Consider the following 27,298-nt stretch of genomic DNA (forward strand, 5'->3'; position numbering starts at 1 on the left):
CGGCCTCTCCACGTACAGTCCACTTCAGATGCATGTCGGTCGTTGACCATGTTGACCTGGCCGCGCCAAGAGCACCAGGGCGGTGGACGACGGCGAGGCCTAGGAAGGGAACAACACGGAGGCAGGGAAGACTTGGCAGTTGTTTCCCACGCGGAGGGGAGTACGACTGTACGAGGGTTTATTGGTTCGTCTGCCGTCGCCGGAGAATAACAACAGGTGTGGGTGAGTAGAGGGATGGCTAGGCCAGCGATGGGAGTACGATGGGGCGGTGAGGCCTGCGCGGCAGCACAGCCGGCCGCGGGGAGGAGGGAGCAGGCAGTCCCGCTGGTGCTTGTTTGAGCTGCTGGAGCAGGAAGAGCAGAGATTGAAGAAGCACGACGGTCGTTGGTTGGACATCCAACAGTCACTGCTTGTGCGTCAACCTTTTTTTAGGAAAGCCTCAAATCTATGGAAAACAGCATACAACCCATCTGCCATTATTTCTAATAATTTACAACCCATTTGCTAATTCTTAAGGTTTTTTGGAGCCCATATTATTTTTGTTAGCATTACAGCCCATATTGTGGCCACGGTTAAAAAATTATATGAAATTTTGCATATTTTGGTGCGGTCTGAACTATTTTTAATCCTGAAATTTCGACTCACATTCAAACTGATTTTAAAAATAAATGTATATCAATATAAAATCCAACAAATTCTCCACGCATAAAAATTAATGTAATTTAAAATCTTGAAATGAAAAAAAGATATTTGAAACTAATTGCCGGTTTGATGTGTTTTGAAAATGTACAGCCCATTTCTCATTACTGATGGGCCATTTTATTGGCCAGCCAAATGAAAGCTCTCCTCGTCTTGAAAGATTTGCAGCCCAATAGGCCTGACAAAGCAACTTACTTGGCAAATCACAAAAAAATTGGGATGTGGCCGTGGACCCAGCTGTCAGCCTCTCCACGTATAGTACTCTTCCGATGGAAGTCATTCCTTGACCATGTTGACCACGCCGCGCGGAGAGCACCACGGCGGTGGACGACGGCGAGGCCTAGGAAGGGGATAACATGGAGCCGAGGAAGACACGATAGTGGAAGCGTGGGTGAGTGGAGGGATGGCTTGGCCAGCAGCGGGAGTAGTAGGGGCGGTGAGAGCTCCGCGGCATCACAGTCGGCCACGAGAGGCAGGAGCAGGCGGCACGATCGGCGCTGCTTTGGGCAGCTGGAGCAAGAAGACCAGAGGTTGAAGAAGCATGATGGTCGTTGGATGGAAATTGTACGGTCACTGTAGCTAGAATCGTTCATATTGACTAAGTTGACAAACCCCTCCGTCCCCGTTAACTTAGTGGGCCCACAAGTCAGCCTCCCACCAAGGTGGGTCCCAGCTAGCAGGGGGAGTATTCATTTTTTTCTGCTTAATAAGAGGCAATTCCGGTGGGTCCGAGCTGACAGCGGGGGGAACGTTTTTTTTCACGAAATACGATGGTCCGTTAGGTTGGTCCCAGCAGTCCCGGGGCTAACATTTTTTCACAAAATACGGTGGCCCATCCAGGGGGTCCTTGCTGTCAGTTGGAGGAATCATTTTTTTCTGCGTAATAAGGAGGCACTTACTTGCTGCGGCCGTGGACCCAGCTGTCAGACTCTCTACGTACAATATACTTCCGATGGAAGTCGTTCCTTGACCACGTTGACCACGCCGCGTTCCGTTGCATGCAGGTGTCCATGGGCGTGGTGCGTCCCCACTGTCAGCCTCTCACGTATAGTCATCTTCCGATGACTCTCGGTTGTTGACCACGTTGACCACATCGTGCTGAGCGCACCCAGACTGGAATGACCGAGAGATGGGGAAGACGGGGCAGTGGAGTCGCAGATGGAGAGGAGTGGGAAACTTCACTGGTTCGGGTGCACGGGAGCACAACCGCGGTGCCGCCCACAGGAGACAGGAGCAAGAACAGAGGTTGAAGAAGGAGCACGGCTGTTGGATTAACATCCAACGGTCTAGCTGCTAGAATCATTTGTTGATTAAGTTGACAAAGCTGTGCGTACATGTCCGCTTAGTAGGCCCACAAGTCAGCCACCAAATCTAACGGGCCCCAGCTGTTAACGGGATGAATAATTGTTTTCGCAAAACAAGGAGGCACTTCCTTCCACGCGAAGATACAACCGGTAGGTCCCAGCTGTCAGGTGGAGGAAACATTGTTTTTCATCTTAATAAGGAGGAACTTTCCTTGCGTGCAACCATGGACCTCATGGGTCCCAGCCGTCAGGCTCTCCATGTACAGTCCTCTTCCGATGAATCTTGTTTGTTGACCACGCCGCACCGAGTGCAGCGAGGCGGTGGACGACGGCGAGGCCTCGGATGGGAACGACTCGGAGATGGGAAGACGCGCCAGTGGAGTCGCAGATTGAGAGGAGGAGAAGGGTTATAACTGGTTCTGTTGCGGCGTGGGGCTGTAGTCTGTGGAGAATAATAGGAGGTGTCGAGGGGGGAGGGATAGCCTGGCCGGCGGTGGGGTAGCGCTTCGCAGCGATGCGTGCTAAGCAGAGCCGCTAGCCGCCGGAGGCCGGACCAGGCGGTCTCGGCGATGCTGGAGGAAGAAGACGAGAGATTGAAGGTGCATGCCGGCCTTTGGATATAAATCCAATGGTTGTGGATGACACAATCATTTGTTGACCAAGTTGACAACGCCCTGCGTAGGCTTCGACCTATTGGCGCACATGTCAGCCTGCAAAAATGTGGCATATATTTAACCCATGTTTTCTAGAATGTACAGTCCATTTGCTAGGCTGGGTGAACAAATAATTTTGCGTCAATCAGGCCCATTTATATTTTCTAAGAAATCCCAGCCCATTTGCACTTCCTTGAAATACACGTATTAGGTGGGCTCGTTATATATATAATGTTATGTTAGAAGGAGCAATTAATATCAAAGAATAAACCGGAGAGGCACATTATATATATATATATATAATTAACAAATTAGCGAGTTATTGCTCAAAATAAAAATGAGCGTGTTATTATTAAATTGGTCCTTAAAATCTTCGCAAGCTTTTGTACGCAATCACCAGGATTTTCCTTGCCTGTTCCGTTTTGAAAAAAAAAGGATTTTCCTTGCCTGTGAGTCAAAAACAACCAGGATTTTCCTTGCCAACTTCCCTTTAACATTTACTTTTATAAGTTAATAACACGTGGGATGTTTTTATAATGTATATAGAAGTCTCTATAAAATATATGATAATAGCAATAATATAAATATATATAATGTGGTTAGAAGGGAAAACATAGATTGGACACAGCATTATTATTCTTATATATAGATAAATAGAACAGAGACCTGCGTTTTATACCCCACAGTAGGCATACTAACAAGTTCACACACACATACAACAGAAAAGGTAAACATTTGTATAAAACTCAGGTTCACAGGACACGTTCATATTCATAGCCAACATTCACTATCAACAACTCAAAAGATTCATATATACACAAGCTACCTATGCATCCAAATGATTGGTAGATCACACGACAATATTCATACATAATTCACAAAAAGATTCAGATATACACATGTTCAGTATGTTTACGCATCCAAATGATTGAGATCACAGCCAATATGATCCATGGACGAACTTTAATTACCTAGGGTACAGACTAGTAAATGGTGTTCAATCGGAGGTACTTCTTGCTAAAATTAGTTTCTTGTACGAGTAAAATTTCGAGTACAAAAGAGGCACCACAGACAATATGAACTTTGCTTGTAGGTTTATCCTCAAATAGTGGCCTTGTGCCGAGGGAGGTTTGAGCAACTTGGCCACTACTTTCATCCAACTAGTTTACTGGCTCATCTTGGTCCTGTATCTCGCCAAAATTCTACATTGCAGACGAGAAAGGAGGCGGTTGAGAAAATGAACCACCCAAATTTTTTGTGCAGTTCAACTAAAATGGAGCATCCTTGGCATGCAGACTGATTAAGTGCCAGATGAATATACGCGTCAACCAACTTGTCTGGAATCTTTAGACTCCATGCCATATAGTTCGCTACCATATGTGTCGATAACCAAAAGGCACAAGTTGGGAGCAAAGACTGGACTGCGTTTTTCCGGGCTATGCACCAAGCAATAGTTTTGGCGTTCACTCTCCTAATACTTGGAGTTTGACAATTGGTTGACGCCGGTTGATACTTGAATGAATATAGGCACTTCTTCTTGTCAACATCGATGCTTGTCTGAGTGAACTCTGGAGTACATAGCAACAGCATAAGTATCTGTCAATCTGATCATTTTGTGCAGTTCTACTGAAATCACCCGATGTAATGATTTTCCTGTGAGTTCAGGCTCCAAATTACTCCATTATGAGATTGGCAAACAGTAGCACAATACCAAATTACCAATACATATGACAGGCACAATAATCAGGATAAAGACCAGTACCAACCTGTGTGAGGTAGCATATCAATTACTATTTCCTTTGACTGGAAGCCGGGATAAGCCAAGCGACTGACAGCAAAGGAAGAAAGCAAGCCGAGATTAGCGACTGATAGGAAAGGACGTAAGCTGTGGAGGCAATGAAGCACCCACAGTTTTTGTGCAGTTCCACCAAAATCGAGCATCCCTGTTGGCACATATATTGAGAGAGTGAGATTACTGTAATAGTGGGACTAGTTGATGAAACATACACTAACAAATAGAAGCACCCTCATTATGTTAATAGGTAAAGTTAGCAACATAGTAGTCTTGCTTAAAGAGAGGTATTAGTTTATTTAATCAGTGCCAATTAGATCAACACTCAAAGCATTGCCATTTATCATAGGTTGCAAAACTTTAAGATGCAAAGATAAAGGAGTTTCTCATGACAGTAGCACGATACAAATAGACATGACAACAAACTAATATGGATGAACGCCTTAGGACCGTACCAACTTGAGAAAAAAGCTTATTCATGTAGTCCCATAAGAGATGATAAAGCACTCACTGGAATCACACAATAGTATAAATTGTTTTGCACTTCAAATGTATGGTTGAAATCACTCTTGTTTACCAGTGCCGAGATTTTATCGAAAGATTATCAAGAACTTCCAGCAGAGTTAAAGCACTGGCTGGGATATAGTTCATTGTATTGTCTTGTGTAGTTCCACTAAAATGTATGATTGGCACAACATGATCCCTGTTTGCACAACTAGGAACAAGGTGAAACCTTCATTAGCTTAGTGAGAAAGGATAGGAAGACATTAGCATACTACTCAAACAGTAGCATCAAACTCATGATGGACAATACGCAAAACATTGACTCATTCAACCAATGGCAATAAATTGACATGCAAAACAATAGCACTATTATGTCATGACACTAATAATATTCCCTCCCTGCTCCACCACATGATTCACCTCCATAGACAAACATACACATGTACATGGTTCAACATAGGGTCCCACTAAAGATTTGTTTAACTCCAACAGGAAAATTAGGCAGTAATAAATTAGTGGTACTTAAGTACTCCTAATTAATTAGGTGAGATAGCAGAAGTGGAAGGGCTCCCTGGAGGATCGTCTCACATGTAAGGTAGTCGTTGTCGGAGCCCTTGAATGACCTCGACTAAGGCCTCTGGCTTCAGCAAGATCGCCTTGGCACTGTTTATTCTTCTTCTTCTTCCTCTTCATGCTCTGTTTCTCTTTCTCCTCACCAGTTGGTGAAACCAAGTACATGATTGGCCTTCTAATTCAGAATTGGTTTTGTCTGTGAGGGAGTACAAGTGTACTAGTAAAAAATAGCATTATTTTCTCATGGCAGTCAGAAAATAGAGATGAACACATGCATTAATTATCATTCTTACCTAAAGGAAGGTTATGGCGCCAATATGGATGATGAGGATTGGAACAAAGATCTCCCTTTGTGCAGTTCCACCAAAATGAACCAACTGTTCCATTCTGACATTCCAGTTAAACAACACAAAAGTCACTTCTTTTAAGAAGAGTTTTGTGCAGTGCACCAAAAGGTCACAACAGCAACCAGGTGAATTGGATATCCCTGTTTGCACAAAAAGGTACAGAGGAAACAATGAGAGTCTCAAACAAATACAGGCAAAAACATTTGGCTAAACTTGTCATGGCTTATAACAGTGGCATGGCTTCATTTTTACTAGGGACATTAGATTAAGAACAACTAAATATTTGGTATAAGGTCATGGGACAGTGGGTGCACCAGCAGTCCAGCATCATGTACGTAAACAGGGGCATAAAGTGGTGATTCATAGTTTGTTTCCCTGAGAAACAAACATCCAAGAAACATATCTGGGTTGGTCCCATTTTTGTTCACTCTAGCCACCTACTCCTATGTGTGGGTAGCAAATCTAGTCCTGGTCATACCACTGTGTACAGCGTTACCCCTATATTTCCCTTTTTGACCAAGAGACCGGTTGGATGACCAGTCTGTACTACTTTCACCCCCTTTCCTTCCTGTTTGTACCAAGTCCGATCTACATACTAAATTCCCCCACCCCCACTTTATTTCTTGTTTGAACCAAGTACTCTCTCCGTCCGGAATTACTTGTCATCAAAATGGATGTGTCTAGAACTAAAATACATTTAGATACATCCATTTCAATGACAAGTATTTTCGGACGGAGGGAGTACAAGATTCGACTCCATGAAGTAGCTTTACCTCTAACAATAGAAGAAAAAAATTAGGTGACATTGGACCATCCTATCGAGAGGGGCTGAGAGGTAGAAAATGATGCACATGCAGCAACGTAGCGAGCTGGGGAAGTAGAGCTAAGGCGGTTTCAAACAAAGATATACCTGAAGGTCGTCGGGATGTGGATAGGTGGGCAGCGGGAGGCCGGATCCGCCCACAGGCAACGACGAAGGGATCGGAGGACCTCCCGCGCTGGCGCACGGCCAGAGATAACGGTGCGGCCGGCAGTGGGTCTCCTCCCTCGCTGTCGACAACGGCCTAAACGCTGCCCCTCCTCACCTTCACCGGCGGAGGGGGATATGTCCAGATCTGTAACCAGCGGTGGGGATAGAAAGCCAGTGTTTTTTGAAGGGAGAAAGACAGTGTCACTACCCCTATCTTGTTTAGATCAGGAGAGGATGAGAGTGTGTGAATAGAGCAACCCTAGCAAGCAAGCACGGAGGCTCCAGCCTATATATATGTAGTGGGGTAGTTTTCCTTTTTCACTCCATCAAAACAATCGTTTAAAATTGTGTACTACTACATGCCAGGTCGCGGTTTTTTAGTTGTTGGTTGTTTTTTTTTAGATAGCTGCCCGCTTGTTCCAAGTGGTGTTACGGTGTGCCAGGTCGCACTTTGTATCATTCAAGTCTGGTACTACAAGTCCCTCCATTAAATGAACAACACCCCCTCGTAAAAATTGTGAACAAGCCCATGGCTAAAATTAGCGGAAACGTGGGTTGCCCCAACATGCATTATTATTTATATTTTCTACTCCACATGTCATAGACACAAACATAATGTGTCATAGACACAAAAATTGTGGCAAAATTCCCTTAGGCAAGCCAAATTGAGTCTAACAATTTGAGCAACTCAGGTTAGGCAAGTGTGGCAAGTGTGGCAAAAATAATGTGGCAACATAAGACAAACATAGTCACAATCCAAACAGCCCCATAATTTTTTGTGACATGCATGAAAATTTGGTTAGTTAAATTTATAGTCAAAATTTGGCAAGGTGCATCAAATCAACACATGCAAGTATCAAAAGGAAAGTCACGGCATGCATGCATGCGTTGTACTGATAACCCACAAGTATAGGGGATCGCAACAGTTTTCGAGGGTAGAGTATTCAACCCAAATTTATTGATTCGACACAAGGGGAGCTAAAGAATATTCTCAAGTATTAGCAGCTGAGTTGTCAATTCAACCACACCTAGAAACTTAATATCTGCAGCAAAGTGTTTAGTAGCAAAGTAATATGATAGTGGTGGTAACGGTAACAAAGTAAAGACAGCAAACATAATGTTTTTGGTATTTTTGTAGTGATGATAACAGTAGCAACGGAAAAGTAGATAAGCGTAAACCAGTATATGGAAAACTCGTAGGCACCGGATTAGCGATGGATAATTATGCCGGATGCGGTTCGTCATGTAACAGTTACAACATAGGGTGACACAGAACTAGCTCCAGTTCATCAATGTAATGTAGGCATGTATTCCGAATATAGTCATACGTGCTTATGGAAAAGAACTTGCATGACATCTTTTGTCCTATCCTCACGTGGCAGCGGGGTCCTATTGGAAACTAAGGGATATTAAGGCCTCCTTTTAATAGAGAACCGGAACAAAGCATTAGCACATAGTGAATACATGAACTCCTCAAACTATGGTCATCACCGGAAGTGGTCCCGATTATTGTCACTTCGGGGTTGCCGGATCATAACACATAGTAGGCGACTATAGACTTGCAAGATAGGATCAAGAACACACATATATTCATGAAAACATAATAGGTTCAGATCTGAAATCATGGCACTCGGGCCCTAGTGACAAGCATTAAGCATAGCAAAGTCATAGCAACATCAATCTCAGAACATAATGGATACTAGGGATCAAACCCTAACAAAACTAACTCGATTACATGATAAATCTCATCCAACCCATCACCGTCCAGCAAGCCTACGATGCAATTACTCACGCACGGCGGTGAGCATCATGAAATTGGTGATGGAGGATGGTTGATGATGACGACGGCGACGAATCCCCCTCTCCGGAGCCCCGAACGGACTCCAGATCAGCCCTCCCGAGAGAGATTAGGGCTTGGCAGCGGCTCCGTATCGTAAAATGTGATGATTTCTTCTCTCTGGTTTTTTTCTCCCCGAAAGCCAATATATGGAGTTGGAGTTGGCGTCGGAGGGCCACCAGGGAGCCCACGAGGTAGGGGGGCGTGCCCAGGTGGGAGGGGCGCGCCCCCCACCCTCGTGGACAGGGTGTGGGCCCCCTGATCTTCATCTTTGGCGAGGATTTTTTATTATTTATTCTAAGATATTCCATGGAGTTTCAGGTCATTCCGAGAACTTCTGTTTTCTGCACATAAAACAACACCATGGCAATTCTGATGAAAACAACGTCAGTCCGGGTTAGTTCCATTCAAATCATACAAGTTAGAGTCCAAAACAAGGGCAAAAGTGTTTGGAAAAGTAGATACGACGGAGACGTATCAACTCCTCCAAGCTTAAACCCTTGCTTGTCCTCAAGCAATTCAGTTGACAAACTGAAAGAGAAAAAGAAAAACTTTTACAAACTCTGTTTGCTCTTGTTGTTGTAAACATGAAAAGCCAGCATTCAAGTTTCAGCAATTATTATGAACTAACCATACTCACAATAACACGTAGGTCTCACAATTACTCATATCAATAGCATAATCAGCTAGCGAGCCATAATAATAAAACTCGGATGACAACACTTTCTCAAAATAATCATAACATGATATAACAAAATGGTATCTCGCTAGCCCTTTCTGAGACCGCAAAACATAAATGCAGAGCACCTTTAAAGATCAAGGACTGACTAAACATTGTAATTCATGATAAAAGAGATCCAGTCAAGTCATACCCAATATAAACCAATAATAATGAATGCAAACGACAGTGTGCTCTCCAGCGGGTGCTTTTTAATAAGAAGGGTGATGACTCAACATAAAAGCAAATAGATAGGCCCTCCGCAGAGGGAAGCAGGGATTTGTAGAGGTGCCAGAGCTCGGTTTTGAAATAGAGATAAATTATATTTTGAGGGGCATACTTTCATTGTCAACATAACAACTAAACGACGACGATATCTTCCATGCTAAACAGATTATAGGCGGTTCCCAAACAGAATGGTAAAGTTTATACTCCCCTTCCTCCACAAGCATCAATCCATGGCTTGCTCGAAACAACGAGTGCCTCCAACATTCAACGTGTCCCAAGGGGAGTTTTGTTTGCAGTTATTTTGATTTAGTTTGCACAAAGCATGGGACTGGGCATCCCGGATACCAGCCATTTTCTCGTGAATGAGGAGCGGAGTCCACTCCTCTTGAGAATAACCCGCCTAACACAGAAGATAAGGGCAGCTCTAGTTGACATATGAGCTATTCGAGTATGCAAAACAGAATGTTTATTTGAAAGTTTAGAGTTTGGCACATACAAATTTACTTGGAACGGCAGGTAAATACCGCATATAGGTAGGTATGGTGGACTCATATGGAACAACTTTGGGGTTTAAGGAGTTTGGATGCACAAGCAGTATTCCCGCTTAGTACAAGTGAAGGCTAGCAAAAGACTGGGAAGCGACCAACTAAGAGAGCGACAACAGTCGTAAACATGCATTAAAATTAATTCACACCGGGTACAAGCATGAGTAGGATATAATCCACCATGAACATAAATATCATGAAGGCTATGTTGATTTGATTCAACTACATACGTGAACATGTGCCAAGTCGAGTTACTCAATTCATTTAAAGGAGGATACCATCCTATCATACCACGTCATAATCATCTCAATAGCATGTTGGCACGCAAGGTAAACCATTATAACTCATAGCTAATTAAGCATGGCACAAGCAACTATAATCTCTAAATGTCATTGCAAATATGTTTACTTCATAATAGCTGAATCAGGGACGATGAATCATCATATTTACAAAAACAAGAGAGGTCGAGTTCATACCAGCTTTTCTCATCCCAATAAGTCCATCATATATCATCATTATTGCCTTTCACTTGCACGACCGAATGGTGTGTATAATAATAAGAGTGCACGTGCATTGGACTAAGCTGGAATCTGCAAGCATTCAACTCAAGGGAGAAGACAAGTAAAATGGGCTCTAAGTTAGATAAACAATCATGCATATGAGAGCCACTAAGCATTTTCAATATAGTCTTCTCGACCCCCAAAGAAAGGAAAAGGAATAAAAACTATTTACACGGGAAAGCTCCCAACAAGCAAAAGAAGAACGGGAAATATTTTTGAGGTTTTCTTTTTAATTATTACTACTGCAGCAGGAAAAATAAACTACTACTAATTTTTTTTGGTTTTTCTAAGGTTTATTAAACACACAAGAAGAAGGCAGGAAAAAGAAAATAAACTAGCAGGGATATTACAGTGAAAGAGTATGAGCACCGACATCTAGCAATGAGTGTGTGTGAACATGAATGTAATATTGGTGAGAAATATGTACTCCCCCAAGCTTAGGCTTTTGGCCTAAGTTGGTTTATTGCCAGGGATAGCCTGGCGGATATCCGTAGGTGAAGCTGTGGTCATACTATGATGAAGAAGACTCCGGCTGCCACTGGCTGGCAGCCTCCTCTGGATCCCAAGAATAAACAGATAATCGTGGAGGATCGTCTTGTGGCTCTGGCTCCGGGGCTGGTGCAGGGTTCCGATAGGCTTGAACAACCGACCACGGAACGATGTGAGGTTCTGCAAACAAGTCAAACAAAGAAGGAGCAGGCAAGGTAATAGTCTCAGGGTGATGTTTATCAAAGTATAATTTATATGTGAGCTCCCCATCGCGACCCTTAACAAGGAAATCATGTGCTATCATACTCTTGTAATCTAAATAAGCACGGGGCAGTGCCATTTCTTCTTTCTCCTCATGCCTAATAGGCATTTCAAAATGTTCAGCAAGGCGTGAAGCATAAATGCCTCCAAAGATGGGGCCCTTAGTACGGTTAAGACTTAACCGTCTAGCAACAATTCCACCCATACTGACAGAGTTATTGCGCTATAAACCATGGAAAATAATAATAATATCAGGAATACTAAGGTTTCCATAGTTCCCGCGACCAATCAAACAATGACTATCAAATAAGGCAAAGTAGCGCAAAACAGGAAAATGTATGCTAGTAATTCTTGCATCGGAAACCTTCCTGGTTTCTCCCACAGTGATAGTGTTAATAAAAGCTTCTACTTCATTACGGTGTGGTTCATCTAAAGAACCCTCAAAAGGTATTTTGCAAACCTCGCAAAATTCAGCTAATGGCATTTCCTTAACAACGTCATATGAATGGAACTCTACTGTTGGAGGTGATTTCTTAGGGAAAAGTAGAAGTTCTGCACAAAAGTATTTGTGAGTAAGAGATACTGATGACGTTGGCCGCAGAGGAAGTTTGTGAGGCCGGCGTTCTCAATTAATAGATAGAAATCCTCATAAATCCCGGCACTCCTCAAGAAGTCATCGGAAGGCCATTCACACGGCTGGAACTCCGCGGTGCGAGGTAAATTAAATTTGGGCTTCTCCTCTTCTTCCTTTTGTTTTTCCTTAGTGCTTCGGCTTGATGAGCCCCTCAAAAGTCTCTTCATTATTTCTGAAACAATCTGAAATTTTTAGTAACTTCAAATAAAAGTGAACCAACTTCAATAAAATTGATAGCAACAACTCCCACAAGTGCCTAGGGCCTATATAAAGCATTGGAACCACTTGGAACCATATAAATTTGACATGCCATCTCAAGAACATGGTCACCTATGCAGCACAAATTTGCAATGAATAAAGCACTAGAACAAAAACTAATTGGACCAATGGAGGAGTCACATACCAAGGAACAATCTCCCCAAGCAGTTTTGAGAGAGGTGCTTTGAGCAAGGAGATCGAAAATCACAGCAACGGGGGCTGGAACTCGTGCTTGAGTTGGTTTTTCGTGTTTATGTGAGGCAGAGGAAGAAGATGGGTGCAGGGATAAGTGGAGGAGGGCCACCATGGGCCCACGAGGTAGGGGGCGCCCAGGGGGTAGGGCGCGCCCTCCACCCTCGTGGCCAGGTAGCAGCTCCTCCCGTGGTAATTTTTGCACTAAAAATCCTTAAATATTCCCAAAAAATCATATTAAATTGGCATGGCATTCTGAGGACTTTTATTTTCGGGATATTTTTATATTGCACGGATAAGTCATGAAACAGGCAGAAAAATACTATTTTACTTTATTTCTACTAAGTAGCAGAAAATATAAAGAGGGTACAGAAGGTTGTGCTTCTAGTTTCATCCATCTCATGCTCATCCAAAAGCATCCACTAACAAGGTTGATCAAGTCTTGTTAACAAACTCATTCCGATTAACATGGAACCGGAGAAATCTCGAATAACACTATGTTACCTCAACGGGGATATGGACATCCCCAATAATAAGTATATCATATTTCTTCTTGACAGTAGGGAGAGGAAATTCAAAACCTCCAAATATAATCGATGGAATTTTTTCAATAGAGTTAATACTATAAACTTGAGGTTGTTTCCTCGGAAAGTGTACCGTATGCTCATTACCATTAACATGAAAAGTGACATTGCCTTTGTTGCAATCAATAACAGCCCCTGCAGTATTAAGGAAAGGTCTTCCAAGAATAATAGACATACTATCATCCTCGGGAATATCAAGAATAACAAAGTCCGTTAAAATAGTAACGTTTGCAACCACAACAGGCACATCCTCACAAATACCGACAGGTATAGCAGTTGATTTATCAGCCATTTGCAAAGATATTTCAGTAGGTGTCAACTTATCAAGTCAAGTCTACAATATAAAGAGAGAGGCATAACACTAACACCGGCTCCAAGATCACATAAAGCAGTTTTAACATAATTTCTTTTAATGGAGCATGGTATAGTAGGTACTCCTGGATCTCCAAGTTTCTTTGGTGTTCCACCCTTAAAAGTATAATTAGCAAGCATGGTGGAAATTTCAGCTTCAGGTATCTTTCTTTTATTAGTAATGATATCCTTCATATACTTAACATAAGGATTTGTTTTGAGCACATCAGTTAATCGCATACGCAAAAAGATGGGTCTAATCATTTCAGCAAAGCGCTCAAAATCCTCATCATCCTTTTTCTTGCATGGTTTGGGAGGAAAAGGCATGGGTTTCTGAACCCATGGTTCCCTTTCTTTACCATGTTTCCTAGCAACAAAGTCTCTTTTATCATAAAGTTGATTCTTTGATTGTGGGTTATCAAGTTCAACAACAGGTTCAACTTCTACATCATTATCATTACTAGGTTGAGCATCAACATGAACATTATCATTAACATTATCACTAGGTTCATGTTCATTACCAAATTGTGTTTCAGCATCAGACATAGAGATATCATTCGGATTATCAGGTGGTTCAGCAACAGGTTCACTAGAAGTTTGCACAGTTCTATCATTTTTCTTTTTCTTCTTTTTAGAAGAACTAGGTACATCAATATCGTTTCTCTGAGAATCTTGCTCGATTCTCTTTGGGTGTCCTTCAGGATACAAAGGTTCCTGAGTCATTCTACCAGTTCTAGTAGCCACTCTAACAGCATAATCATTCTCCTTACTATTCATTTCATCAAGCGCTTCTTTTTGAGCTTTAAGCACTTGTTCCACTTGAGTGGTAACCATAGAAGCATGTTTACTAACAAGTTTAAGTTCACCTCTAATATTAGCCATATAATCACCCAAGCGTTTAATCATATAGGCATCTTGTTTTAATTGTCTACCAAAATAAGCATTGAAGTCATCTTGCTTAAACATAAAGTTATCAAACTCATCCAAGCACTGACTAGCAATTTTAGTAGGAGGGACTTCAGCTTTATCATATCTATAGAGAGAATTTACCTTTACTACATGTGTCGGGATATCAGGAGGTTCTTCAGTAAATAAGTAATTGAGATCATATACTTCTTCAACAGGCGGTAAATTAAGACTGTGTATTTCTTTGATAGGAGGTAAATTCTTAACATCTTCATCTTTAATACCTTTTTCTTTCATAGATTTCTTTGCCTCTTGCATATCTCCAGGAATGAGAAATAGAACACCTCTCTTCTTCGGAGTTGGTTTAGGAATAGCCTCAGTAATTGGCTCAGGAGCTGGCTCAGGAGGTAGCTCGGGAGGTGCCCAATTATTTTCATTAGCCAACATATTATTCAATAGAATTTCAGCGTCATCCGGTGTTCTTTCCCTGAAAATAGAACCAGCACAACTATCCAGGTAATCTATGGAAGCATCAGTTAGTCCATTATAAAAGATATCAAATATTTTAGGTTTCTTAAGAGGATGATCAGGCAAAGCATTAAGTAACTTGAGAAGCCTCCCCCAAGCTTGTGGGAGACTCTCTTCTTCAATTTGCACAAAATTGTATATTTCCCTCAAAGCAGCTTGTTTCTTATGAGCAGGGAAATATTTAGCAAAGAAGTAATAAACCATATCCTGGGGACTTTGCACACAACCAGGATCAAGAGAATTAAACCATATCTTAGCATCACCCTTTAATGAGAACGGAAATATTTTGAGTAAATAAAAAGGTAGCATGATCTCTCATTATTAGTAAACAGGGCAGCTATATCATCTAACTTACGAAGATGTGCCACAACAGTTTCAGATTCATAGCCATAAAAAGGATCAGATTCAACCAAAGTAATTATATCTGGATCAACAGAAAAATCATAATAATCCTGATCAGGAACACAGATAGGTGAAGTAGCAAAAGCAGGGTCGGGTCTCATCCTATTTATAAAAGATTCTTTACTCTACTTAACTAGCAACCTCTTACGTTCAAGACTATCCTGGCAAGCAAGAACAACTTCAATAGATTAAACATTAAAAAGATAACCCTTAGGAATAGCAGGCATATTTTCATCATCAATAACATCATCGTGTCCAGTTTCAATAATTTCTCTTTCTCTGGACTTAGAAATTTGCTCATCAAGATATTCACCAAGTGGCACAGTAGTTTCAAGCATAGAAGTAGTTTCATCACAAGTATCATGCATGGCAGAAGTGGCATCATCAATAACATGTGACATAGCAGAATTCATAGCGGTAACAGGTTTAGGCGTCGCAAACTTACTTATAACAGAAGGAGAATCTAGTGCAGAGCTAGATGGCAGTTCCTTACCTCCCCTCGTAGTTGAGGGTAAAATCTTGGTCTTAGCGTCTTTCAAGTTCTTCATAGTGTCCAGCAGATATAAATCCCAAGTGACTCAAAGAATAGAGCTATGCTCCCCGGCGACGGTGCCAGAAAAAGGTCTTGATAACCCACAAGTATAGGGGATCACAACAGTTTTCGAGGGTAGAGTATTCAACCCAAATTTATTGATTCGACACAAGGGGAGCCAAAGAATATTCTCAAGTATTAACAGCTGAGTTGTCAATTCAACCACACCTGGAAACTTAATATCTCTAGCAAAGTGTTTAGTAGCAAAGTAATATGATAGTGGTGGTAACGGTAACAAAGTAAAGATAGCAAAAGTAATGTTTTTTGGTATTTTTGTAGTGATGATAACAGTAGCAACGGAAAAGTAGATAAGCGTAAACCAGTATATGGAAAACTCGTAGGCACCGGATTAGCGATGGATAATTATGCCGGATGTGGTTCGTCATGTAACAGTTACAACATAGGGTGACACAGAACTAGCTCCAGTTCATCAATGTAATGTAGGCATGTATTCCGAATATAGTCATACGTGCTTATGGAAAAGAACTTGCATGACATCTTTTGTCCTACCCTCCCGTGGCAGCGGGGTCCTATTGGAAACTAAGGGATATTAAGGCCTCCTTTTAATAGAGAACCGGAACAAAGCATTAGCACATAGTAAATACATGAACTCCTCAAACTATGGTCATCACCGAGAGTGGTCCCGATTATTGTCACTTCGGGGTTGCCGGATCATAACACATAGTAGGTGACTATAGACTTGCAAGATAGGATCAAGAACACACATATATTCATGAAAACATAATAGGTTCAGATCTGAAATCATGGCACTCGGGCCCTAGTGACAAGCATTAAGCATAGCAAAGTCATAGCAACATCAATCTCAGAACATAATGGATACTAGGGATCAAACCCTAACAAAACTAACTCAATTACATGATAAATCTCATCCAACCCATCATCGTCCAGCAAGCCTACGATGCAATTACTCACGCACGGCAGTGAGCATCATGAAATTGATGATGGAGGATGGTTGATGATGACGACGACGACGAATCCCCCTCTCCGGAGCCCCGAAGGGACTCCACATCAGCCCTCCCAAGAGAGATTAGGGCTTGGCGGCGGCTCCGTATCGTAAAACGCGATGATTTCTTCTCTCTGGTTCTTTTCTCCCTGAAAGCCAATATATGGAGTTGGATTTGGTGTCGGAGGGCCACCAGGGGGCCCACGAGGTAGGGGTGCGCGCCCAGGGGGGAGGGGCGCGCCCCCACCCTCGTGGACAGGGTGTGGGCCCCCTGGTCTTCATCTTTGGCGATGATTTTTTATTATTTATTCTAAGATATTCCATGGAGTTTCAGGTCATTCCGAGAACTTTTGTTTTCTGCACATAAAACAACACCATGGCAATTCTGCTGAAAACAGCGTCAGTCCGGGTTAGTTCCATTCAAATCGTACAAGTTAGAGTCCAAAACTAGGGCAAAAGTGTTTGGAAAAGTAGATACAACGGAGACGTATCATGTACTCCCTCCGTTTCCAAATATAAGTCTTTTTAGAGATTACAACAAGTGACTACATACGAAGCAGAATATGTCTACATACGAAGTAGTCCATTTGAAATGTGTAAAAAGACTTATATCGAGTGTAGTGCTTTGATGTGTCGCGTCAACTCGTACAAGACCGAGAAATTTGATTACTACAAGGCCCTCTCCCTCGCGGACTGAGCTCCGGTGCCTTAACTGCACCTGCCTTTGGATGCATGACAGGAGGTCCAACCACCTGTTGGGCCCACCTGTCATAGACGCAAAGGCAGGAGCAGTAAGTAGAAGCTTTCACTACACGCTATCCCTCCCGCACGAGGTGGACGGACATGCAATAATGGATTCGATACTGTAGAAGTAGGAGTAACATCATTGTTCGTCTTCTCAAAGAGGCGAAGATCCAAGTGCAACCCGAACGTGGCAGTTGCGAACGCTCGCGTGGTGCGGTGCCTTGGAGCACGCATATAGTAGCCAGGCTCTTGCATGAGACAAAATTGCTATTGTTTAACAATTAAACTCCATCATCCATTGGTTGATACTCATTCTGCATAGGTCCACGCGCTTAGCACCGTTTCCTCCTGGGGTCACCAATGTTTATTTGTTAATTAATAGCATTGCTTGCAATGAGCTAGCCATTGCAAGTCATTAAAAGCATGCACACCTCTCATCTCTTATTGGTTGATTTGTCAAGAAACAAGAAACAAGGTAGAAGTTAATGCGGCCGCGCCTAAGTGTTTTGGGACTATTTGGTTTTCGTAAGATGACTTACACACCTAGACGGAGGGAGTAGTATAGCCCTGTAAACCGAAAAGGAGTATTTGCCTTTCTAGAGATTTCAACAAGTGACTAGACTACACCGCGTGCAGCCGTGCAGTACTCCCTCCCTTCCGGTTTATAGGGCTCAAATCTCAAATCTCATGAACCAAGGCATTTTGCAATTGGAGGAATGTATCTTGTACTACTTTACAAAACTACCCTAATTAAACTCATGCATTAATTACGTAGTTCTCTCGTTTTCCTCTCCACCTTGGTCGCGGTGCACAATATTGAGCACTCCTATATGACTAGCCGCTCTATCTACATGCTGGACATTTCAAAGCATCTGGGCCCGCGTGCCATCCACCAAATCACAGCGAGGTGCTACAGTCGAGACTCACCTGTCACCCCGGTGTGGCCGTCATGACCCGTCATATCACAAAACCCACGCCTTTACCAGCAGTGGTAAGGTGGCCTCCAAGTTGGACTGGACGAAGCAACCATCATTTTACTGGAACGCTCGTTCAAGCCCTTTCTCCCCTTTCTTGAAGAAAACCTCACTCTAGGCTACTCACTTCTGCCATTTTTCTTCTATACTGACGAAGGAAAGGTGGGCAAAACAATTATGCTGCTATATTTTCATTCCAAGAATCTTCTTGTTGCGAAGCACCAACCGATTCTCACATTCTATTCTTTTCCTGTTTTCATTGCGATTCTGGTTTCCTTTTGATTGCTTTTTGTTTGTCAGTTCATTGATGGATCCTGGAGCATTAGGCAAAGAGTTGCCGGCGGACAAACCACTAGAGACGGTGATCTCCAGGAAGTGAGCACCGACCAACGAGTTGACCATGTTGGCGGGCCAACCCATGGAGACGAAGAACTCCAAGAAACAAGCACTAGCCAAAGAGTGTAGGACGTTGGCGGACGAACTCCTCAAAGAAAGTTGGAAGAACAGCAAGGGCCCCACCGTGCCTACCCCAGGAACTCTGATTGCCACCTATGTGAGGCTCAAGACCGAGTTTGAGGAGATAGTCTCCGTTGAGAAGCAGTATTCCCCTGGCAAGGTGATGGCCCCCATCGAGGACGAGGAGATGGCCCCCGGAGGGATGAGATCCCCCGGTGAGCTGCACAAGGTAAAAAATAATGGCTTATTCCCATAGTTGTGGTTTTTGATTATTTGCAATGTGCTTGCTAATATGTTAGGGTTGTGCAGGTGCCGGTGGACGTCCTTGATGATTCCGATGTCGTGGACCGACCTGTTGGCATCGGCCCGGAGATCAATTCCGATGTCGCTGTCCATCCTGTGGATATCGCCCCAGAGATCAATTCCGATGTCGCAGTCAGTCCTGTAGACATCGCCCCAGAAATCGATTCCCATGCCGCTGCCCGTGTTGTGGTCATTGCCCGAGAGATCGATGACAAGAAATAGTTGGTCGCGCTAATCCTTCAGGGTAGTTTGCATTGCCCTGTGTTTAATTACCAGAACGATGCGTGTTATCAAACCATCTTAGGGCTAGTGCACTGTCCTGTGTAGGCGGATCTTGCTACTTTTGTTTGATAGTGAATCATGCGATGAATCATGCAAACCCTCTTCAAGTTATGGAAACAGATGTATCCTCACTAGTTTTTGATATAATACATGGCATGCTTAGATGTAAGTTTGAACTGTTTATCATATCAGCATGGCTTGTTTGATGATTCTTGGTGTTAGTAGGCTAGCTATTGTGCGAGCTATAGTACTTGGAAAACACTCACCGAAGAGAAACGTTGGGGCTGATGAGCTTGTTGTACGTTTATACTTATCCCTCGTCGATTGACCAATAGCCCTAGCTCCTAAAATTGTAGGCTTAGCGATCGATCAGACAATAGTCGACACGGATACATTCATGCCTCATTTGGTTCATAGGGTAGGAAAATCATAGCAAAAGTACAGAGAACATGCAACACAAAATCATAGCAGTGCAGAGACGTACTCCCTCCGTTCCAAAATAGATGACCTAGGCAGGCTAGTTTGGCCTAGTGGGTTTCAGTGATATGACGTGGTACAGTGTCGTCCAGTCTTCGCGTGTGGTAGCAGTATTGCGGGTACAATAAGTTTTCTTGAAGAAGTGGAATTCAATGAAGTCATGATGGTTCCTTCGTCCGAACAACTTATAGTGGGAAAGGTTGGGCCTGCGATACGACCGGGGTAGACCAGGATAATTTTGTGCATGGCAGGTGGACCAGGATGGTCGACGTCCCACATGTCGGCGAATGAAAGTATTCTTTCCTTTATAGAGGACGAGCAACGAGTATTCATTGTTTATTTTTTATGAAAGCTATTGTCTCCACTGTTACTCCTTGACTTTGTTAATGCCTCTCTCTCCTCCACATAAGCGGGGACTACTTGCTATGCATGCGATGGGCAGCTGGCGTCTTTTGGGGCCAGGGCGGTCAGAGCAGGCTCCGGAAGCGGTCCGGACTCCAGCATGGCCCACCTCACATTATCACCATATATTTCTTGGAGTCCGTGCGCGGCGGGCGGGCAATCTCTTCTCCCTCCCCCGTTTCTCTCTTCTCAGCCGACACCCGCCGAGCGATTAGATTTCGGCTATCAACGGTTTATTCAATTACAGTCCCACATGTCAGTAAAATTGCAAGACAACGCGTGTCCCCTCTGGTCAGTGGTGTGCGAGCCGACTGTTGGGGGTGCGACGCGTACGAGTCGTAAGTGTGCCGCCTTTTCCTTTAGAACTTGCAAAGCGTAATATTTTCGCGTGATCGATCGATAAAATGACGAGGGCGGTGCTTTCCCTCTCATTAGGCAGGCTAGTTTGAGTGATATGACGTGCTACAGTGCCGTCCAGTTGCTCCATTTTTATGTAAGCAAGAGTTTACACTCTTACGCGGGAGGAGTGCGAAACACCCCGGATCTGATTTTGATCGAGGGATAAATGTTCCCTGCCAAATAATGGAGGACTGTTAGCGATTATAGCATGATAGTTAGGGCATCTCCAGCGCTGGCCCACAAATTTACACCGGCATCTGTCCGAGGACACTGATGGATGCCATCCGATGCTGCCCGCATACCTTTTGACAACTATATGAACGAACTGGACGAAATTCGTGCAAACAAAGAAAATTTCAAATTAACCGAATGAAATTCATTACATTTCGAAAACTTTTCCTACAAACTGGACGAAATTCATTACATATTTTGCACAAACCGTACTAAAACCTACTGTAAACCTAATCTAAACGATCGCCGGCGCCCGACCACCATGTCCGGCCATGAACCCGAGAAAGTCGGCCATTGCCTTTGCCTCCTCCTCATCCGCCTCGTTAACCTCCTCCTCCGGAGCACAAGGTTCTGAAGATTTCCGCCTCCATGTCACCGTCAAGTGGCTAATCGGCCGCCGATGTTTACCCCACCAAGCTTGGCGTCAACTGGGTGGAGTAGCGGTGGCCTTCCCGGGACCAGAGCGACGCGACCTTCCGTGTACTACTCTTCCTCGCTGCCGGCTGTGCCCGCACACGTGCGCGGGCTTCATGGTCGTGGTGGCGGAGGGTGGCCGGGGGGATGCCGGAGATATCCTTCGTTTGCTCCTGCGACAGTACATCGAAGAGAGCTTTGGAGCGCGCCCGGAGCGGAGCCGCCGATGTCTCTCGTCTGCTCCTGCGATAGTACGTCCAAGAGAGATTTGGAGCACCAGGAGGCCATGGTTGGAGTGGTGCCAGCAGAAGAAAGGGACCGGAGGAGAATAAGTGTGGGTCTTTGGCTATGGCTGGGAGCTGGGGCTCAAGTTAATATAGCGGGCGAATGGCAATGAGCTGCGGTAGACGGATTGACAACTGGCGCCGGAGTAGGTTCGTCGGGCGTGAATGCATATGCTGCTTCAGTGACTTAATTGCAGATGCATTGGGTTACTGACATGTGGGCCCAACAGGCATCTGGCCCGCATGTCAGTGACACACCAATTGCACGTGCAGTTAAGTCCGGTGGATGCGGCATTGACATTCTGGAGAGACGGTGACAGTTTCAGACGGGAAGCTCACGCTAGCGATGGAAGGGGTTTCGGTGTGCAGTGGCACTAAGATCAGTCACTCACGATAGTACATACTCCATACCATACTACCATAGTACCCTCTCTAGCTAGGCTGTTTTATAGATTGTCGTTGTGATGGACGATATACATTAGCAAGGCGGTCCGAGTATGACCGTTCGTGTTGAGCCAGGTGAATACATGCTCGGCGTTCGCGTAGGCCTCCATCAAACGTCTAAACAGTAATGTCAGGCACCGTCGGGGCGGCAGGTGATGGGCTCGCCATTTGCGTTGCGCCATGAGCAGGACTTTGATTTAGAGGGCGACGTGCATGCATTAGCATGCTTTGACAGCATGAGCGTGATTGTCTGACGCGAAGTATTTCATTTTCATTTGGCCGACGAGGGTGCATTGCAGCGACGAGTCTGTGGTTTGATTCCCCACAGATGCATAATTTTGGTTTTTACAGTATTTCTTTCTCCATTGATAGGTAGACCCCCGTAGATAGATACAGAACACGAGCTGATGAGGCGCATGTGGACTATTTGACTGGTCAACCAGACAAATACGGAGCTATACGCTGAGCCAGTGGTCGTATAATCACCATATCTCGTATACAATGATCAAAGTGAGCTATCAAGACAAGTTCGATGACCGCCAATGCATTTTACTCGGTAATAAATGACCAAGATTGAAGGGGAATCCAAATTTGCTTCCTCTTCTGTCCTTGAGCTCTTGACAAACCAATGCACTATACGGTTGTCCGGCCACTCCACCCTAGAGCTCTCACCAAGCGTCGTTCATGCCATCGCGTCGCACACTAACCGGTAAGGCAGCGATGGCATCCCACCGCGTCGAGATCCTCGCCGCCCACGACAGCACAAAAAATGGTAGGGAAGCGATGGCATCCCGTCGTGCCGAGTTCATCCCCGCTCGCGACCTCACAACTATGTGGGAGGAATTTGAAGATGCCAAGGCCGAATGGGCGGTAGAGCAAGAGGCGGCGAAAGTCGCACAGAGGGAGCGGAAAAGTCAGAAATCACTCAAGAAAAGAGAGGCCCGCCACTGCAAGAAAGAAAAGGACGCACACGCTGCTGCGGAGAGGTCGGCGAAGATCCAAGCACGGTAGGGTGTCGCTGACAAAGCCGGGAAGGAGAATGATGGTGTCTGGCCAGCATGTGAGAAGTAGTAGTACTAGTAGTTAGTGTGTGTGTCTGTGTCTGAGTACGAGCATGTACCAGTACTACTAGTTACTACTGTAGTTTTTAGAGCAAATTACCAGTACATTAGCCTAGAAAAAATGGAAAAATTCCTATCCTATGCATCAAATGGCATCTCTTTCTCTATAGGAATTGAGATGCATGTCATCTCACTTCCTATGATTTTCATATTCCTATAAAATTCCTATCCTATGAACGAAAGGAGGCCTCTGTTGGAGTAACTACTGTAGCTAGCAGTACTGCTGGTACAGTAGTTTTCTTCAAGAAACGGAATTCAACGAAGTCATAATGGTTCCTTCGTCCGAGCAACTTCAAAGTGGGAAGTGGGCATGTGATTTGACGGCTCATTAGTCATTGTTACTGCGGCGCGATGACCTGGGTGACTCTCCCTTGGGTTCTGCGTGCATGGCAAGTGGACCAGGATGGTCGACATCCCACATGTTGGCGAATGGGAGTATTCTTTCCGATATCGAGGAGAAAGGAAACCGCGTGGTATAGTATCACTGCTGATTGGTTTGCAAAAAATAGTATCACTGCTGGTTTATAATTATTTTTTATTTCTGATGAATGCTAGTGTTTCAACTCTTACGACGAAGGGTGCCAAACACAGCACGTGCTGGATGTCCCACACGTCAGCGAAAGGAGTGGGACATGAACAGCATGGTAGAGCCCAGCGTAAAAAAACAGCATGGTAGAGCGTCTCCACTTCTTCCACTTCTGGGTCGGAGACCACACGTAGTAGTACTTAGTGGTATGAACGATACAAAGTGCGACCTGGAGAGAAAGACACGTCTAGTTGGAAGGTCTCGGGGCATACACGTAAACAAATATAAAAGTTAATGTGTGCCTCCAACTAATATAGTAGTAGCAGAGTACTTAGGCACGTACTCCATAACATCACTGTGCATTGCACATACAATATTTAGTGGTAGTACGTAGTAAGAGACAAAGGCCGCCCAAGAGTTTCCTTCTCGACCCACTTTTGGGTGTTTGGTAGAGTGTATGGAGGGTGCATGAGTCCACATTAGTTTAGCACAAATACACTAGAAGCATGCATGAAGAGAGCATCCAAGAAGAGGGGTGTTGAGTTGAGCATGCATGAAGAGGGGTGTTGAGTTGAGCATGCATGAAGAGGGAACAACTATGCTGAGACGAGAACGCAACCAAACACACCCTATATGCCACGCATGTTCATACCATTTGTGCCTTTCACATCACTTACTGCGCTACATTACTTAGGTTCGTACGTCCACTCCTGGGTACATGTCCGTATCGTAGTTCCAGTCCCACGTGTTCTTCATATAGATGGAATGATCCTTGCATAACACGTGCACCTTGATGCTAGATGTCTCGCGTGTTGGCAAAAGGATGAACAAAGCTCACGTAAAAAAATAGAGTGGAAGAACATAGATTCCGGACGACCAAGAAGGAGCAAGGAACCTCGTGGTGGAGCGTCTGCACTCATAATATTTAATATTATTCAGCGATATAAAATTAACCAATCATCTCCACAGTGGACTGGAAGAGTACGAAACACGACAGCCCAGTGTAGTTACATCATACTAGTACATGGATAACCCACACTATCACCATATTTCTTGGCTTCTGTGCGACACCTATCTCTAGTAATCCAGTAGCCTGTATCGCCTCTCCCTCCTCGTCTCTATCAAAGTGTGGCGGGCTGGCGTTTTTGCCGTCTATTGAGGTCGGTTAACTCATCACATGTTAGCGACATGCCAAGACCATTCTAAAAAAATTCCTTTCACGTTCCGTTTTCAAACAGAAAAAATCCTTTCACGTACGAATTTGCCTGTATGCTTTGAGCAACTTGCATGTCCTATACTGCTCCTGTTTGATACACTAACTTAGCTAGAGGTTAGACTAACTCATGACTAACCCTGAACTAACTGTAGCCAAAGAGGTGTTTGGGTGATAGGGTTAGATTGACAATAAATGCACTTGATGGAGAGGGAAAAGTGATTTTTCAGTGGTCCCAATGAGAACTATCTCTAGTTAGCACCTCTTGGGTGGGATAGTTTTTTTTGGTGGGTTTGGTGCAACTTGCTCCAATTTAAGCCCTCATGCTTGGATACTTTAGGGCTATTTGAGCCCCAACTAGCTCAAACTAACTCTAACCCATGTATCCAAACAGGGCCTATGGCCAGTCTCAACACGGAGCAGTCGCATGCACCGGGAAGCGGCACTCTCTTGGTCGTCGCGCTACTTCAAAGCCGGCGCCAGTGAGAGTTCACCTCCGCTCTGGCTGGGCATTAATGCGGCACTGACGCTCCAGGGCGACGCTGACAGTTTCACGTGGGAAGCGCGCGCTGGCAAGGGAGTATAGGTTTTGAACCGTTTCAGGTGTAGTACTGGTAGTTTGCAAAACTACTCAATTATTGCACTCAGTTTCCTAAGAAATTGTGGTAAAAAATGTTACTCCACAACCCGCTTCCCTTCTCCTTCCTCTTCCACCGCCCGCGCATGTCCGCGGGAAGCGGCCGGTCAACCCTTATATAGGAGTGCTAGCACAAAAAGATGCATGCATGACCACTAAAATTTCCATATTAAAGCGCCGCTCCGGCGGGAGTATGGCGTATGTTGTTACCTTCGGCCGGGCCATGGCTACTGGGCGACGACGACCAGACAAGAGGAAGCAGGAGGGGAATGAATGCAGCTACTGTTTGGGTTCGCCTTCTGGCTTAAATAAATGCGCAGCATCACGTGTACCCGCGGGTGCACAAATTGTAACATACGTGTCTGCTTAAGTGGGTGTCACGTAACTGGTGTGTGTGTGAGAGAGATTCTGAGAGACAGAGTGCGTGTGTGCGACTCTACTCTTCAGACATGTACTCAACCTTTTGCATCGGGATATAAGTATAATGGTATTTACTTTAGCTAGTGATTTACATGGCCATGTTAACGTGGTTGTGTCAAAAAATGTCACTTCCTTGTAACGCCCCGGATCCGATGCGCCAGGTGTCTGCCAGTTATTCGCCATCGTTGCCATGTCATTTGCTTGCGTGTTGCATTTTATCATGTCATCATGTGCATTGCATTGCATACATGTTCGTCTCATGCATCCGAGCATTTTCCCCGTTGTCCGTTTTGCAATCCGGCACTCCTATGCCCTCTTGCGTCCCCCTTTTGTCTCTCGTTGTGAGTGGGTGTTGAACTTTCTCGGAATGGCCCGAGGCTTGCCAAGTGGCCTTGGTATAGCACCGGTAGACCGCCTGTCAAGTTCCGTGCCATTTGGAGGTCGTTTGGTACTCCAACGGTTAACCGGGTAACCGCAAAAGCCTCTTTATCTTTGCAGCCCAACACCCCTTCCAAAGTGGCCCAAAACCCATCTAACTCCCCTCCATGCTCTCGGTCGTTCGATCACGATCGCGTGGCCGAAAACCGCTCCTCATTTGGACTCTCCTAGCTCCCTCTACCTATAAAACTAGCTCCTCCCCGAAATTCACAGACGAAACCCTAGCCCTCTCCCTCTCAGCCGCCGGACATGTCCGCGTCGCGCCGGACGTGTCCACAACCCACCGCCACGTCGCTCCAGCCAACCAGAATCTGCCACGTCACCCCGCCGCCGCTTCGGGCCAGTGGTATCGTGCCACCTGTCCCTCCCCGTCCCGCGCCCCGCCGCCGGCCCGTCGAGGCCCGCTCCCGGCCCCCGCGGGCCCAGCCACCGCCGCCCGCCGCGGTTGCCCGGGTCGCCGGCCCCCGCTGCTGTGCGCTTCATCCGGCCACCGCGCCGCCATGGGAGCTCGCCGGAGCAGCTCCCTCGCGCGCCGGCCCGCTTCGGTGAGTGCTCGCGCGCCCGGTCGTGCCTCCCCTCGCCGCCTTCACGCCTCCCCGACCCCGCGGCCCCGAGCTCCCCGCCTCGCCGGAGCACACCGGC

Source organism: Triticum dicoccoides, chromosome 5B (genome assembly GCF_002162155.2).
Source record: "Triticum dicoccoides isolate Atlit2015 ecotype Zavitan chromosome 5B, WEW_v2.0, whole genome shotgun sequence".
Classification (NCBI taxonomy): Eukaryota; Viridiplantae; Streptophyta; class Magnoliopsida; order Poales; family Poaceae; genus Triticum; species Triticum dicoccoides.